The following is a 15,966-nucleotide window of genomic DNA, read 5'->3' as shown; positions in this document are numbered from 1 at the left end:
ATTCTTTCAATTTCTGTTTGCAATGGAAGGTCTTTATTTCACCATAATTTAAAAATGAGAGCTTTTCAGGTTATAATATTCTGGGATGACAGTTTTCTCTTTAGTACTTGGGCTATATCTTGGCATTACCTCCTAGCCTGTAGGGTTTCTGATGAGAAGTCTGCTGTGAGTGTAATTGGAGATCCTCTGAAAGTAATCTGGTGTTTCTCCCCTGCACATTTTAGAATATTTTCTTTATGTTTCACTGTGGTGAGTTTGATTATAATGTATTGTGGCGAGGATCTTTTCTGGTCATGTCTACTGGGAGTTCTGTATGCTTCCTATACTTGGACGTTTCTTTCTTTCTCCAAACCCGGGAAGTTTTCTGCTAGTATCTCACTAAAAAGGCCTTCTAATACTTTCTCTCTCACCATGCCCTCATGAACTCCTAAAACCTGAATGTTGAGTTTCATAATAAATACTGTCGATTCCCAACATTTTTTATATTTCTAATTTCCTCTTCTTGTCATTGGTTTGACTGTATACTTTCTTGTGCTCTGTCTTCTAAGACCAATATTCTCTCTTCTGCCTCACTGATTCTGTTTTTAATGCCCTCAATGGCATTTTTTCCTCGTTCTCTTGAATTCTTCATTTCATTTTGATTTCTCTTCAGTATCTCAATTTCATGTTCTACTAAATTCCTCATTTCATTTTGATTCCTCCTTAGGATTTCATTTTCATGAGATAGATTTTCTTTCATTTCCTGCGTGGATTTCAGCAGTTTGTGTATTTGCTTTTGATTCCTTCTATGTAATCTTATCATCAGTATTTTAAGTTCCATTGCTTGCATTTCTTCTACCTAATCTTGTATTGAAGTGTCATTTTATTTTGGGAGTGTCATATTTTCATCCTTCTTCTTATTTCCTGGATTGTTGCATTTGTTGTTTTGCATTTTATGAAATAGTGGTTGGTTTCTTCTTTTTTGTCCACTGTGTCAGCTTTTATCATTGAGCTATGACTCTGTAGATAAGTGGACTGTTTTCAGTGAATCTCTAGAGGCTTGTGGTGGGTGTGGCCAGAGAGCTCTGTTTAGTTCTCCAGGATCAAGAGTGTGCATAAAGTGAAAAACCCACTTTGGGTGCGGTCAATCTCCTCTCATTTTAATCAGAAGGAAAGTAATACCTCGCAGCTGAGCTATTCTCCTCGATGGAGACCAATGCAAGAGCACGAGCCCCAGTGGGTATAATATTTATCTACTCTGTCCCAAGGACCACACAAAGGATCTGTGCAGTCCTCAGTGTATTTCCCCAGAAATGTCTCTCACAGAGTTACGAGGACCACCCAAGCTCGTGGCATCTCCCACTGAGACTGCTTAAAGTCTCAGCCACACATTGAGTTCTCCCACACAACCTTTTTTTTTTCACAGTCCCAGTACAGAAGCCTCACACAATCACAAGTTCTTATTCGCCTGTTATTTCTCCCAACCAGAATCAGGAGTCTCCACTCAGCTGATTGCTTGGTGCAGACACGAGCAAGTGCAGCTGTTACTTATGTCCAAAATGGCAACTGCTCTATTGGCTTGTATGTCTTTGTAGCGTGATCAGTGAGAGCGAAACTTGTCTGCACCATCCTCTTTTTTCTCTCTTTTCTAGTTAGGCTGGTGAAATTTCACCCATGGGGCTTCAAGCCTCATTACCTCTAGGTTCTTCCTGCCACTTTTTCACCAGTGTCTTGGGCTACTGTGGTCTCATCTCACCTCACTTTCCAGCACACATGTGTAGCTCTCAGCTATTGGAGTCCCAAGCTGTGGGCATTCACATCCTCCCCATGGGTCCACTGTCTCTCTCTAATTTTGGAAGAGATTCCTCTGCCTTTTTTTCTCAACTCTTCCCTGAGAATACACTATCTCCACTTTTTTACAACTATTTTATCCTGAGATGGATCAGTAAGCTCCCTCACTATTCCACCATCTTGTAACTCCATCTTCTACATTCTTAATGCTGAACATTATGGTTTTTATAGCCCAGGCCACTGCAGTCTGATCTCCTCTCCTTACCCAAGATGTTATTTTCCGTGGTTCTTTGCCCCTAAAGCTCAATTTAGACAGAAATGTATGATCAGATTCTATACTTTTTTACAATTAGAATGTATATTTTCCTTAAATAAGTTTGAAGTGCTACATTTGAAGCATTCATTACAAGCTATAAAATCCATAACTTTCAGCAGAGAGCTGGAACACAAGAAAAGTGCCAGAACTGGAAACAGTGCCAATATGAGATGCCAGCACTGCAGGGAGTGGATGTACCTACTATGACAATTTGCCAGCACCAGTTTGAGAGCATTATAGATCACAACTCTTATAAAACATGTCCAGGAAAGTCCTTTTCTCCTTTACCATTTTCTTCTCTCTATGTAAAATAGAGAAAATATCACTACTCCTATCTCTGAGTGCTTCCTCTTTATATTCTACCTTTGGACAAAGAAAATTTTCATTTTACATCTTTTTGTACACTTGAGAAGGTCACCCAGATGAATGTGGGTTTTCTGTCTCCCCTTCTTACCAATCTGTGGGAATTTGTAGAGTTCCAGGAGTGGCCCAATCTGAGTATAAATTCTTGTCCTGGAGAGTACTGCTACAGTAGAGGTCTCACTCTTCTTTAGCTGCAATGTGGGAAGTCTTTGTCCAGCCCTGAAGCCAGATGAGGAGACTCTCCCTTGTCCTTAGGTCACTGTGCATGACACAATACAGATCAAATCCCAGAGTCATGTTGGGCAAAAGAGAGGGGTTCCAGCTGATGTCCTCATTGGTAAATACCAGAGCCAGAACATACTGGTAGTTCTAGGACACAAACCAGCACGGAGGACATAGAGATGCTTAGGGAAAAGATTCCAACCATGATTATTACCAACTACAATTCTATCACTGCTATAGAATGAATGTGTTGTGCAAATATACAGAGGCTGAAATACTGCTCTGTTGTGTGATCATAGCTGATGAGGTCTTTGGGAGGTAATTACAATTTTTTATGACTTACCTACCCACTTTCTTGGATGTTTTCAATATGAGAATGTGGAGAGAGATTGTACATCTCCACCTGGTGAAGACAGTGTGAAGAGGAAAAGAAAAAAAAAATGTCTTTCTTTGAGGCAGGAAATGTGTCTTTAACAATCACCAACCTCATGTATCTTGACCCTTGTCTTCCCTCTGTAATTCTAAAAGTAAATTTCTGTAGTTAATTCACAACGTCATGGTATGTTGTTATACGGAAAATCTAGGTGACCAACACAACAATCAAGTTTGGATGAACATTAGTTGATTTCTTTTGTGTCAACGGCTGGCTCTCCCATCTCCTTGGATTTGTAGCAAATGCCAGAACAGGCTCTGGAATGTTCTGTCTACATTCCATACACCGCGACGAGGATAAACTAATTTTCAAAGGAAAGGATAATGAATTAAATGCAAATCACTCTTGGTGAATTACTGCACATGTTCCATTCATGGGCCAAAATGGTTAAGTTAGCACAGCATTATATGCTTCCCTGAACAGTTTCAACATGAACACAACTTTTTGCAAGGTCATAGGATTGAAGAATAACTCACCTGAAGGCTATGTGGTCAGCAGAGGCAGGATATCAAAGTGTGGAGAATAGTGAGTACAAGGCTTGGCATTTACAATGGTTAATCTTTGCCTTATAAAACCTAGGCATCAGCTCCCATTCCAAATCAGAAAATGAACTCAAATTCAAAGCCTGAAAGAAGGAGGATCATAAAAATACAGAAATTTAGAAGATGTCAGAATCACTGTGTGGGTTCAAGTACTGTAGATCAAAATGCACTGCACCTAGTGAATTTGAAGGCCTGCCATCTATTTTATATGGAAATCTGAAAAGTATTTTCATATAAAAATTACTATTGGTAGCAGTTCTAACTACAAAAAGGTCTTATTCTCTGAAGTTTTTTTCCAGACTTGCCTGTAGATAGAATTGCATGCCAAAACAAACAAACAAAAAAACACCACACATTTCTACAGACACTGACACAAAACTTCCTCAAGGAGAAAACACAGGTGCCCCTTGTATTTCAAATGCCCTGTGTATTCAGTTGTGATGAACTGTCTACTTCATGTTGAAGACTTGTTCATGCTTGCTGTGCTCCTGACAGAAGAGCCATCTTTCAAATGTTGGGCACAGAATTTTATATGTTTCCAACAAATGAAATTGTAAACTTGACTTTTTTTTTTTTGACAGGCAGAGTGGACAGTGTGAGAGAGAGACAGAGAGAGAAAGGTCTTCCTTTTGCCGTTGGTTCACCCTCCAATGGCCGCCACTGCAGCCGGTGCACCGCGCTGATCCGATGGCAGGAGCCAGGAGCCAGGTGCTTTTCCTGGTCTCCCATTGGTGCAGGGCCCAAGCACCTGGGCCATCCTCCACTGCACTCCCTGGCCATAGCAGAGAGCTGGCCTGGAAGAGGGGCAACTGGGACAGAATCCGGCGACCCAACCGGGACTAGAACCCGGTGTGCCGGCGCCGCAAGGTGGAGGATTAGCCTATTGAGCCACGGCGCCGGCCCAAACTTGACTTTTTTTTAAAACTTTTATTTAATGAATATAAATTTCCAAAGTACAGCTTATGGATTACAATGGCTTCCCCCCCATAACGTCCCTACCACCCGCAACCCTCCCCTTTCGCACTCCCTCTCCCTTTCCATTCACATCAAGATTCATGTTCGATTCTCTTTATATACAGAAGATCAGTTTAGCATACATTAAGTAAAGATTTCAACAGTTTGCTCCCACACAGAAACATAAAGTGAAAAATACTGTTTGAGTAGTAGTTATAGCATTAAATCTCAATGCACAGCACACTAAGGACAAAGATCCTACATGAGGAGTAAGTGCACAGTGACTCCTGTTGTTGACTTAACAAATTGACACTCTTGTTTGTGCCATCAGTAATCATGAGCTGCCAAGGCTATGGAAGCCCCCTGAGTTCACTGACTTATCTTATTTAGACAAGGTTGTAGTCAAAGTGGAAGTTCTCTCCTCACTTCAGAGAAAGGTACCTCCTTCATTGATGACCCGTTCTTTCCACTGGGATCTCACTCATGGAGATCTTTCATTTAGTTTTTTTTTTTTTTTAGAGTGTCTTGGCTTTCCATGCCTGAAATACTCTCATGGGCTTTTCAGCCAGATCTGCATGCCTTAAGGGCTGATTCTGAGGCCAGAGTGCTGTTCAGGACATCTGCCATTCTATGGGTCTGCTGTGTATCTCACTTCCCATGTTGGATCATTCTCTCCCTTTTTTATTCTATCAGCTAGTATTTGCAGACACTAGTCTTGTTTATGTGATCCCTTTGGTTCTTATTCCTATCTTTATGATGAATTGTGAACAGAAATTGATCACTGGGACTAGTGAGATGGCATTGGTACATGCCACCTTGATGGGATTGAATTGGAATCCCCTGGTATGTTTCTACCTCTACCGTTTGAGGTAAGTCAGCTTGAGCATGTCCCAAATTGCACATCACTTCGCTCTCTTATTCCCACTCTTACATTTAACAGTGATCACTTTTCAGTTAAGTTTCAGCACTTAAGAAGAATTGTGTATTGATTACAGTAAACTTGACTTTTGAGGTTTCTTTTTTATTGTTTTTGTTGCTTTCTCGCTATGTTAAGTTGAAAATTCTCCTTCTACATGAAAATATATTTGCTCTTATATATTGTTTTTTTCTCTTCCTTGTCATTTTTGCAGTTTTCCTCTAATTCCTCTGTCCTCTTCATCTCCTCCCCCTCCTCCTCTTTTCTACTCACAATTCACAAGGAGAACCCCAGGGGAACCCCCTTACGCACACATCTCCTCTCTTCCCCAGGTCTCACCACTTGGGATAGAGTCTGGGAGGGCCCATTGAGCTGCAGAGCAGTGAGGAGCTTACAGGGGGCAGTGGCGGGAAAACACTTTGCTCCTCTGCAGCTTGCCCCTTGGTGACCACACACATAAAGCCCCATATCCTCAGATTTTGCACCAAAGAAGCAAGGCAAGGTGGGGCATCTTCTCATTCTCCATGCCTCATGACCCATATTCCTGTACAGGACATGGTTCCTACCTCTGTCCTCACAGAATGTACTATTTAGTTAATACAGAAACATATGATCTAGTTATAAATGATAGAAATTATAATCAGAAATATCATTCACACATTAACTCAGGACTTAGTTTTTTCATGCAAAGAATATGGAATTTCAGTTCCAGTGATCTTGCCTTTATAATGAATGAATAATGAGAAGAGAATCCATATGGTGCTACATGCCTTACACCTTGGAACTACAGAGCAAGGAAGAAGGATTGGGTTGCGTTTTCACAGAGTTCCTCCATGTAGTCTATTTTTGCTAGAAAGTCTTGACTTTCCATGCCTGCAATGAGGACTTGTTTTAATGGTGCTATTCACTCTGTACTTTCATGGTGTATTCAACCACCCAAGGGTTGCAGTCTTTGTTTTAATGAGCATTTATTTATTTATTTATACTTTACATGAGATTCAGATTCAGAAAGAGGAGGAGAAGCAGGAAGGAGGAAGAGGGAGAGAAAGGAGGACAGGAGGACAGGGAAAAAGGGATGGGGAAAAATGGAGAGAGGAAAAAGAGAAAAGGAGAGAACTTTTGACCCAGTGATTCACATGCCAAATGATGCTAATAGCTGGAACTGGGCCATTTTGAAGCCAGTAACTAGGAGCTTCTTCTGGGTCTTCTACATGGTGTGGGCTCAGAAACTTGGGCCATCTTCTGCTGCTTTCTCAAGTATCAGCAGAGAGCTGCATTGGAAGTGAAGCAGCTGGGACTGGAACTGCTGCCCAACTGGGATGCTACCATCCCAGCCAGAGGCTTAACCTACTATGTTACAGCCCTGCCCCCTGTTCCCACTTTAAGTATCATGGACTGGGAGGTTTACTTTGTGAATTTTGAATGCGCAGGAAGCACCCAGTGATCTCACTAAGGCACATCGCTCTAAGGTAGAATCTGGATCATGTCATTCTAGGGGTAAGCACTGCTGGACAGACCACCATTAGAAGGCAAATGGTCAAGTTCTAGAAAAATGCAGAAGAGCTGTCTACTTGATACCAAGTGGAGTAGTTGCCACCCTTGAGCAGGCTTCCATAAAGGAACACACTAGGATGCTGCCTGTAATCCAAGTCAGTATGTAGAACATGTTGTACCCTACTGAAATCTTTCCACTTTTCTGTCTTTTTATCGTGAACATGAATTTTCTTTCTGCATCCTCTTTTTTTCTATACATTGCTCCATCATTGTCCAATGTCTGAACATGCAGATGTCTTCCAACCTGTATTCTTACTTTGGGATATTTCCTACGTTTGAGACATTACATGTACCATTTTTCACAGCTTATTTCCCAGAATTGGTAAGCAAAAATAACTGTTTTGTGTGTTTAATTTTGTATTCCAGCACTACTTAACTCAGTTACTGAATCCCTGATTTCATTACACCATCCCAGTAGCAGTTGTAAATGATGCCAATTGTATATCTTTCTTTTTAGTAAGTTGTATGTCATTTTTTGACAATATGCATGGAGCCAAGGCTCGGATAATTACCTGCAGAAGTTGCATTTTTTCTTCAACTTTGTGTCCAATCTTCAGCCATAACTTCTGTTATTGAATTCTGCAAATACTCTTTAAGAATGAAAACTGATTCTTCTTTTTGTTATGTTTGAGTTGTTTTGTTCTTTTTAACAATTCTTAGATCAGTTAGGTGACATCAAGTGTTTTTCTTCCATTATTCTAACTAGTATTACATCTTTTCAGGGACTATAAACTGAATTAGATTGTATACATCACTTTGGCATTATGTAACCTATTTAAAAATCCTGTTGGATTTACATTGTTTCAGATTTCAAATGTGAGAATTTATTTCAACAACAGTGTCTTACAATTTCATTTTTCTGAATTGTCTGGCAGTATTTGATCAATCAATTTAAGATGTTCCTATAGAAGAAACAGAATTTTTCCATTTTTCCTGTTCTCTACAGGAGTTGAGAAAAGAGTTCCTTTCCTATGTGAAAGTTTGGTAAAAGTCATCTTAAAATTGTGGAACACATATAAGTACTGGGAATTATTTTAATAACTGTGAGGATATTTGGATTTTTCAAATATTTCTCAATGTATTGGACAAGATTTCTATCAGGAAATTTCTGAATTTCTTCTGTGTTCTTCAATGTATCACCATTAAATGATTAATATGTTCTAATATTACTATTTTTAATATCGACAGAGACCTCTTCAGCTGTCTTTGTGTATACGCACACACACACACATACACCCACACACATAGTGTGATCTTATTTTCATAGTGTTCCATCTTGCCTGAGGTTCATAAATTTTGCTTGTTTTCTGATCACCAACTTGAAATTCTTCCAATTTTTATTTACTTCAGTTTCCTTATAATGTCCACATTTTACCTTCAAGAGCTTGTGTTGAATTTGCTGTCACTGACCTACCTTGCTATGCATACTTTCTTTTTTTAAAGACAGAATTACAGAGAGAGGTAGAGACAGAGAGAGAGGACTTCTGTCTACTGGTTCAGTCCCCAGATGGCTTCAGTGGCTGGTGATATGCTGATCTGAAGCCAGGAGCCAGGAGCTTCTTCCAAGTCTCTCATGTGTGTGCATTGGCTCAAGGACTTGGACCATCTTCTACTGTTTCACAGGACATAGCAGAAAGCAGGATCAGTAGAGGAGCAACTAGACTAGAACCGGGGCCCATATGGGAAGCTGGCACTTCAGGCCAGGGCATTAACCCACTGCGCCATGGTTCAAGCCCTGCTATGCATACTTACTACCATGTATGTGAGCATGTGTTCTTTTGATATAATTTTTATACATGTGTGTACATGTGTAAGCATATGAGTATTCCTGAAGATTTATGTTTAGAGCAACAGTGACTTTCTCAAAGCTTAAGGTTAGCACTCTTCATGATATTTGATGAGTATTATCCTCAGGATGATATACTCTATGATTTCTAAGACAGTTTTTCACATAACACACAGTTTGTTTAGGGTTGCCCTTTCTCACTCCAAGCATGCTACACTTGAATTTGGTGAAAACATTTTTATTTATACATGCACACAGAACAAGACATGATTTTCCTATACTGAATTAGTACATACACTACACTAATCCCACGAGTTATACTCTGCTGCCATAACCTTTCACTATCAACAATAAAACCTTTCACTATCAGCAATAAATATTAGAATAATACTAAATATGTGGTGCAAATTACTACTCATACAACACAAGAAAAACTGTAAAATCTTTATGATACATGTGATGATAGCAAAGTACTGCTTCATGGAACAAATCTCAGAAATCCCACACTGTTTAATGTGGTGGATATTCTCCAATTTCTGATTCTATTCATTTTTTACCATATATTTCACCATGAACTCCAACATGGTCAGCCTTCCTGTGACAATCATTCTTTCACATGCCTTCATAAATACATAGAGTAGAGTGTCATGTAAAGTTTTACCTTTTGAGAATTATTACTGATTATAAGGATTAATTTCTAAGTGAAGGTGGAAGAATTTTCTCAGCAGTCATATTCCACATCTTCTTCTTTCCATGGAGAAGTTCCATGACGCAGGCACTGACTGACTTACCTGTTAGATTGGAAATCTCAGTATCAAGACAAGGTATGCAATCAAATCAAAAGGTAGGCTTTCCTTCCAGAGGGGTTTTCCTGAATCCAGGGCTGCAACTCTCACTACATACCTGTAGGCAGCCTATGGACAAGACAAGGCCGATCTTGGCTTGTGGAATTCCTGGGATAAGAAAGTCACGTACTCCCATCCTGAAGGAGAATGTTGATCAAGAACACTCTGTTAAAATTATCTGTGTTACAGGAGGCCCGATAAGTTGTTTGCATATATTGTTATCTTTAGTGCCTCTTTGAGCTTCAGCTGGTTATGTATAAATATCGCTGAGACACTGGAATAAATGAGCCTTGATCAGCTCTTTGTCTTGCCTCCATTCTCTGCGCCCTTGTCCCTCTTTTCATTCCTACTCCTTCCTTCAGGTTCTGTTCGGCTGATGTGGCAGGCCCGCACAGGTGGCGCCTGAACAAGGACCTGAATATGGAGGAACTATGTGAGGAATGCCAAAAAAAAAGAAGGACGCTGCAAGCTTGGTAATGCGGAGGAGTAGGTAAGTACCCACTACCTATAATCCTCAGTAAGCAACAGCACAATATGGGACAAGCACAAGGAAAAAGAGAGATAATTAAAGCCATTAAAGGTTTACTTCAGATGCAGGGAATGGGGTTAAAGAGCAAACTGTAGAGCAATTTGTCAGTGCTCTGGAAAGGATTAGTCCTTGGTTCACTGAGGAGGGAGTTGTAGATGAGGAACATTGGCATTTATTAGAAAAAGGGTTGAATACCCATTTGCAGACTTTCAGTCAAGATGATCTTCCTGTTATGATATTTTCTTTATGGTCTCTGATAAAAGAAGCATTATCAGCACAAAAAGGAAAGGCTAGTGTTTGATCGGCTGTACAGAATCTTCAGGAAACAATTGAGGAGGCACGCAGTCAGATATCAGAGGCAGGAGAACAGCTCTCTTGTGACACCGTGCCACAGAAATTAGCAAACCCAGAAGAGAAAAGTGTAGAATATGGACCATAGGAAAGGGACACTCTGGGTCCTTTCAGACAGGAGCCATGGCCTGAAGCTTCCCATATATCAGTCAGTTGAAAGAGGAGGTTGAATGATTGGAGAAACAGGTTTTATTGGAAAAGGCCAAACAAGATTAGTTAGACAATTCCAAAGTCTTCGTAATCAACAGGAACTTTTCCCCCCAGACCTTTCTTATTCCCATTGCCCTCTTGTTGGGGTTGAACAAGTTATTCAAAATGCTGTAATGGCAGGAGAAGATGGGGCTGAAGTATTTTTGCATCTTTCCCTGTGGAGGAATATCAGCAAGATGGGCAGAACATGAGGAAACATACTCCCGTATCATTTAAAATGTTGAACGAATTAAAATTTGCTTGTGATTCTTTCAGCCCTATAGCCCCATATACAATGACATTGCTACAAAGCTTAGAATCCATGGTACTTGCATCAGCTGGTTGGAAGACCATAGCTAGAGCATGTCTTTCTGGGGGAGATTACCTGGTATAGAAGTCAGAATTTTTTGATCAATGCCACAAAACTGCTTGACTTAATGCTCAGGGAGCTAATGTTGGCTGGACTTTTGATATGTTGGCAGGGCAAGGGGCATATGAGGATATCTTAGCTCAAATAGCACAGCCCATTGCTGTTTTTCAGGAGACAGCTGTGGCTGCACACCAAGCTTGGATCACTCTCCCCTCAAAAGGAGCAAACAAGGGAGAGTCACTTTCAAAGACCATACAGGGGCCTGATGAGACATATGCTGACTTTGTTAATCTCTTGTTGCAAGAAGCAGGAAAGATCTTTGGGGATCCACAAGCAAGAGTGGATTTTATAAAACCATTGGCTTATGAAAATGCCAATGTCCCATGTAAGCGGGCTATTCATCCTTATAGAAAAAAGACAGATTTGGATGGGTATATTAATCTATGTGCTGACATTGGACCTTCTTGTACTCAAAGATTAGCCATGGCTGCCTCTCTGCATGGTATGTCATTACAAGAATCAGCAAGGAGAGCTATGCCCAATAAATGAGGGTGATTTGAATGTGGGCAGTATGGACATGTGTGAAAAAAATTGTCTGAAAGTTAAAAATCAAAATAGGGATCTTCCTGGGATTTGCCCCCAGTGCAAAAGGGAAAGGCATTGGGCCAAAGAATGTCACTCCAAAACTGATAAATAAGGTAATTCATTAAAAGAACAGAGTTCGGGAAACTAGAGCAGGGCCAGCCCCAGGCCCCAGCCTGACAGAACTGACAAATCTTTGGGGCCATGACATTTGTTCAACAAAACACCTTAAATCAGTTGGTACCTTGCAGTTAGCCACTAGGGGGAGTGCAGGACTGGACCTCAGTACCCCCACCTACACAGACCTAATGCCCAAAATGGGAACACTGGCCCTCCCAATGGGTATCTGTGAGCTGTTGCCTAAGGGATTCTTTGGGCTTCTACTAGGAAGAAGCAGTACTATTATGAATAGATTGCAAGTATTCCCTGGGGTTATAGATGGAGATTTTATGGGGGAAATAAAAATTATGGCACAAGCTAATGGTACTGTTGTCACACTTTCTCCAGGACAGTGCATTGCTCAGCTGGTCCTTCTTCCTCTTGCCCTCTTGCCTTATTTGGAACCACATTGGCAAACTCTCATGGGGAAGGAGGTTTTGGGTCTTCAGATGCTTATTGGGTCCAGCCTATAAGAAAGGGCAGACTGGAATTTCAATTGAAATTCAATGAAATGAAATGAAATTAAATTAAATTAAATTGTTCTTAGGGTTACTAGATATGGGAGCTGATGTTTCTGTCATTTCTGCAAATAAATTGGCCTAAACGATGGAAAAAAGAATTAACTATGACTCAGTTATGAGATATTGGTCAGAGTCTGGGGTTAGAACAAAGTTCTGAATTGTTGGAATAGGAGGATGAAGCAGGTAATGCTGGAAACTGTCGCCCCTATATTTTAGCTTGGTTACCTGTTAATCTATGGGGACATGATATTCAAACTCAAATGGGGGCTTTAGAGTGTAGTCCAAATGAGACTGTTACCATTAACATGCATCAAAAGGTCATTTGCCAGGTAAAAACTTAGGCAAACAACAACAAGGTATCACGTCTCCAGTTACTTTAACTGTCAATCATGAACGGAGAGGCTTGGGTTTCCCTTGATGGCCAATGGTCAGCCTGTGTCCCATGCAGAAAAAATAAAATGGAAATCGGATAATCCTGTATGGGTGGATCAGTGGCCTTTACTGCAGAAAAAGACAGCTGCTACACAGATATTGGTGAAAAATAATTGATAACAGGACATATAGTTCCTTCTAATTCTCCTTGAAATAGTCCTATTTTTGTTATCAAAAAGAAATCTGGGAGATGGAGGTTGCTTCAGGACCTTAGGGCAGTTAATGCTACTATGGAACTTATGGGGGCCTTGCAACCAGGTCTACCACTGCCTACTGCTATTCTAAGAGACGCCTATGTTACGCTAATAGATCTAAAAGATTGCTTTTATACAATACTTTTACATCCAGAAGATTGTCCCTGATTTGCCTTTAGTGTTCCATCAGTAAATTTTTAAAAATCTATGAAAAGATATCAATGGAGGGTTTTACCTCAGGGAATGGCCAATAGTCCTACTCTGTGCCAACAATTTGTTGATGTCGCTCTTCAAAAAATTCGTGAAATATATAACAATTTATATATTGTACACTATATGGATGATATTTTGTTATCTGGCCCCGAGGAACCTCTGGTTATACAATGTTTGACAGAAATGAGAGAACAGTTATCTGCCTTTGGTCTTATTATAGCCCCTGAAAAAATGCAACTTCAATATCCTTATCAATATCTAGGCTTCTAATTGTATACACGAAAAATACTTCAACAAAAAGTGACCTTACAGTTGGATTCTTTCTGGACTTTAAGTGATTTTCAAAAACTTCTAGGGGATATTAATTGGCTTTGTCCCCATCTCTGCCTCACAACAGGAGACCTTAAACCTTCATTTGATATCCTGAAAGGAGATAGTTCTCCTACCTCCCAATGAGTGCTTACTCCTGCAGCATGGCTGGCCTTGGAAAAGGTTCAACAAGCCTTATCTCAGAGCTTTGTTTCTGATATTGATTATAATCAGCCTTTAATTCTTATTATTTTGATTACAGATTATTTACCCTCTGCTCTGCTGGGGCAAGAAGCTCCTTTACTTTGGATATATTTACAGGCTACCCCTAAAAAGAATGTCATACCATATTATAATGCAATAGCTGAGATTATAGCTAAAGGGAGATTAGAATGTAGAAAGATATTTGGGATAGAGCTGACATGTGTATGTCAACCATATACTGACAAACAGCTGATTTGACTCCTGTCTTTCGCCAAAGATTGGCCTCTTGGATTATCTTCTTTTTCAGGACAAGTTCATAATAACTATCCAGCAGATAAAGTATCACGGTTTTTATGACAACCTGTGTATTACCACAAAAAACAAGTTTTCAACCTTTAGAGAATGCTGCCTTGATATTTACCGACGGTTTCAACACTGGTCAAGCTTCTGTAATTCATGATGATCAACATACTGTTATGAACACCACTTTTTCATCTCCACAGCTAGTTGAATTAGCTGCTGGTCCACTTGCATTGCAGTCTACTTTGGATGCAGTGGTTAACATACACATCAATATCAAATATGTGTTCCTATCGGTTCCTCAATTATAAACCTGTTCATTTTTTCCTGAATCTTCTGCTGCTTCTACTTTGTTTTCTCACATTTCCACTATCATTCGAAAGTGTACTTGCCCTTTCTTTATAGGTCATATGTGAGCACATTCTGATCTTCCTGGACCTTTGGTAGAGGGCAATCATTTGGCAGATTCTGCTTTTCATGTATATTCTATCAAAATAACAACATAATATCACACTTTACATCCTTTAAATCCTCATACATTACGTTTAAAACATAAAATTGCTCAAGAACAAGCTCAACAAGTTGTAAAATCCTGTTCTACTTGCTCCATCCTGTTACCAGTACCTTATTATGGAATTAACCCTCGCAGTTTGTTCCCCAGTCAGTGATGGCAAATGGATATCACCCACTTCACGGAATTTAGTAGACAGAAGTATATACATGTTTCTACCAATACTTGTTCTGGATTTATTTTTGCTTCCTTACATAAAGGTATGCTACAAAACATGTTATTGCCCATTGCTTGTAAGCTTTTGCTTCCTTGGGAACCCCAAAATAAATCAAGATGGATAATGGACTTGCTTATATTTCTACTTCTTTGAAAATTTTTGCGCAACCTTTTTTATATCTCATGTTACTGGTGTTCCTTATAATCCTCAGGGTCAATGCCTTGTTGAACACACACATAATACTTTAAAGCAATATTTAAATAAAAAAAGGGAGAGTTTGGGCTTTCTGCCCATTCTCCTAACAAATGGCTCTCACATGTTTTATTCATTTTAAATTTTCTCACATTGGATAAAGATGGTCGTTCTGTAGCTGATAGACACTGGCATACACAAACAGCTGCAAAAAGAGCAATGGTGAAATGGAGGGATCCTATCACCAATCAATGGAATGGACCTGATCTGGTACTGGAATGGAATGTGGGCTCCTAATGGATGGGGTTTTTTTAATGCAGTTAATATGCTTTTACATCATTAGCCCTTGATAATTTCTGCAACTGCTCATTGGGCCATGTGACCCCGATGCTGACATCGGCAATGTTCATTACCTGAGAACTGCGATGACAATGTCATCCTAATCAGAGAAGACACTGCCTTTACCATGGCTATATCGGTAGTAGGAGTTCCTGGATTGGCTTATGGAAATAATCCTGGACTACGAAGGCATGCATGTCTGGTGACCAAAATAATCAATCTTACTGCTACTGCACTATCCAGTATAGCTGAAGAATTGGATCACGTTTGCTCAGGAACCCTTTTCTACCATGCAGCTATCAATTACTTGCTGTTGAAAGATCATATATGCTGTGAATCTGTGCCTGGGGGGTGTTGTTTTAACATTACTAACAATGTGCCATATACAGAGTCTGTTATTGATAAATTTAAGAGTGAAATACAACATATGTTCATTAACAAGCCCCTATCATTTGGAGAGTTTCAGAGGATCCATTGGTTATTAATGTTGGCTGGACCACTACTGCTTTTCCTACTTTGTATGGGAAGTTTTCCGTGTGTTTTACAACTTACGTTAACTTCACTACAGTCTATATGGACTGAGATCCATCATTTAAAACTTCTTGCTAAACCTCCTTTGTAATGAAAATAATTGATATTTGGCCAAATATCTT

This window comes from Oryctolagus cuniculus, chromosome 16 (assembly GCF_051225735.1).
Source record: "Oryctolagus cuniculus isolate XC-2025 breed Fujian yellow rabbit chromosome 16, ASM5122573v1, whole genome shotgun sequence".
In the NCBI taxonomy this organism is placed as follows: Eukaryota; Metazoa; Chordata; class Mammalia; order Lagomorpha; family Leporidae; genus Oryctolagus; species Oryctolagus cuniculus.
The sequence above is the reverse complement of the archived record's forward strand: the minus strand, read 5'-3'. Positions refer to the sequence as shown.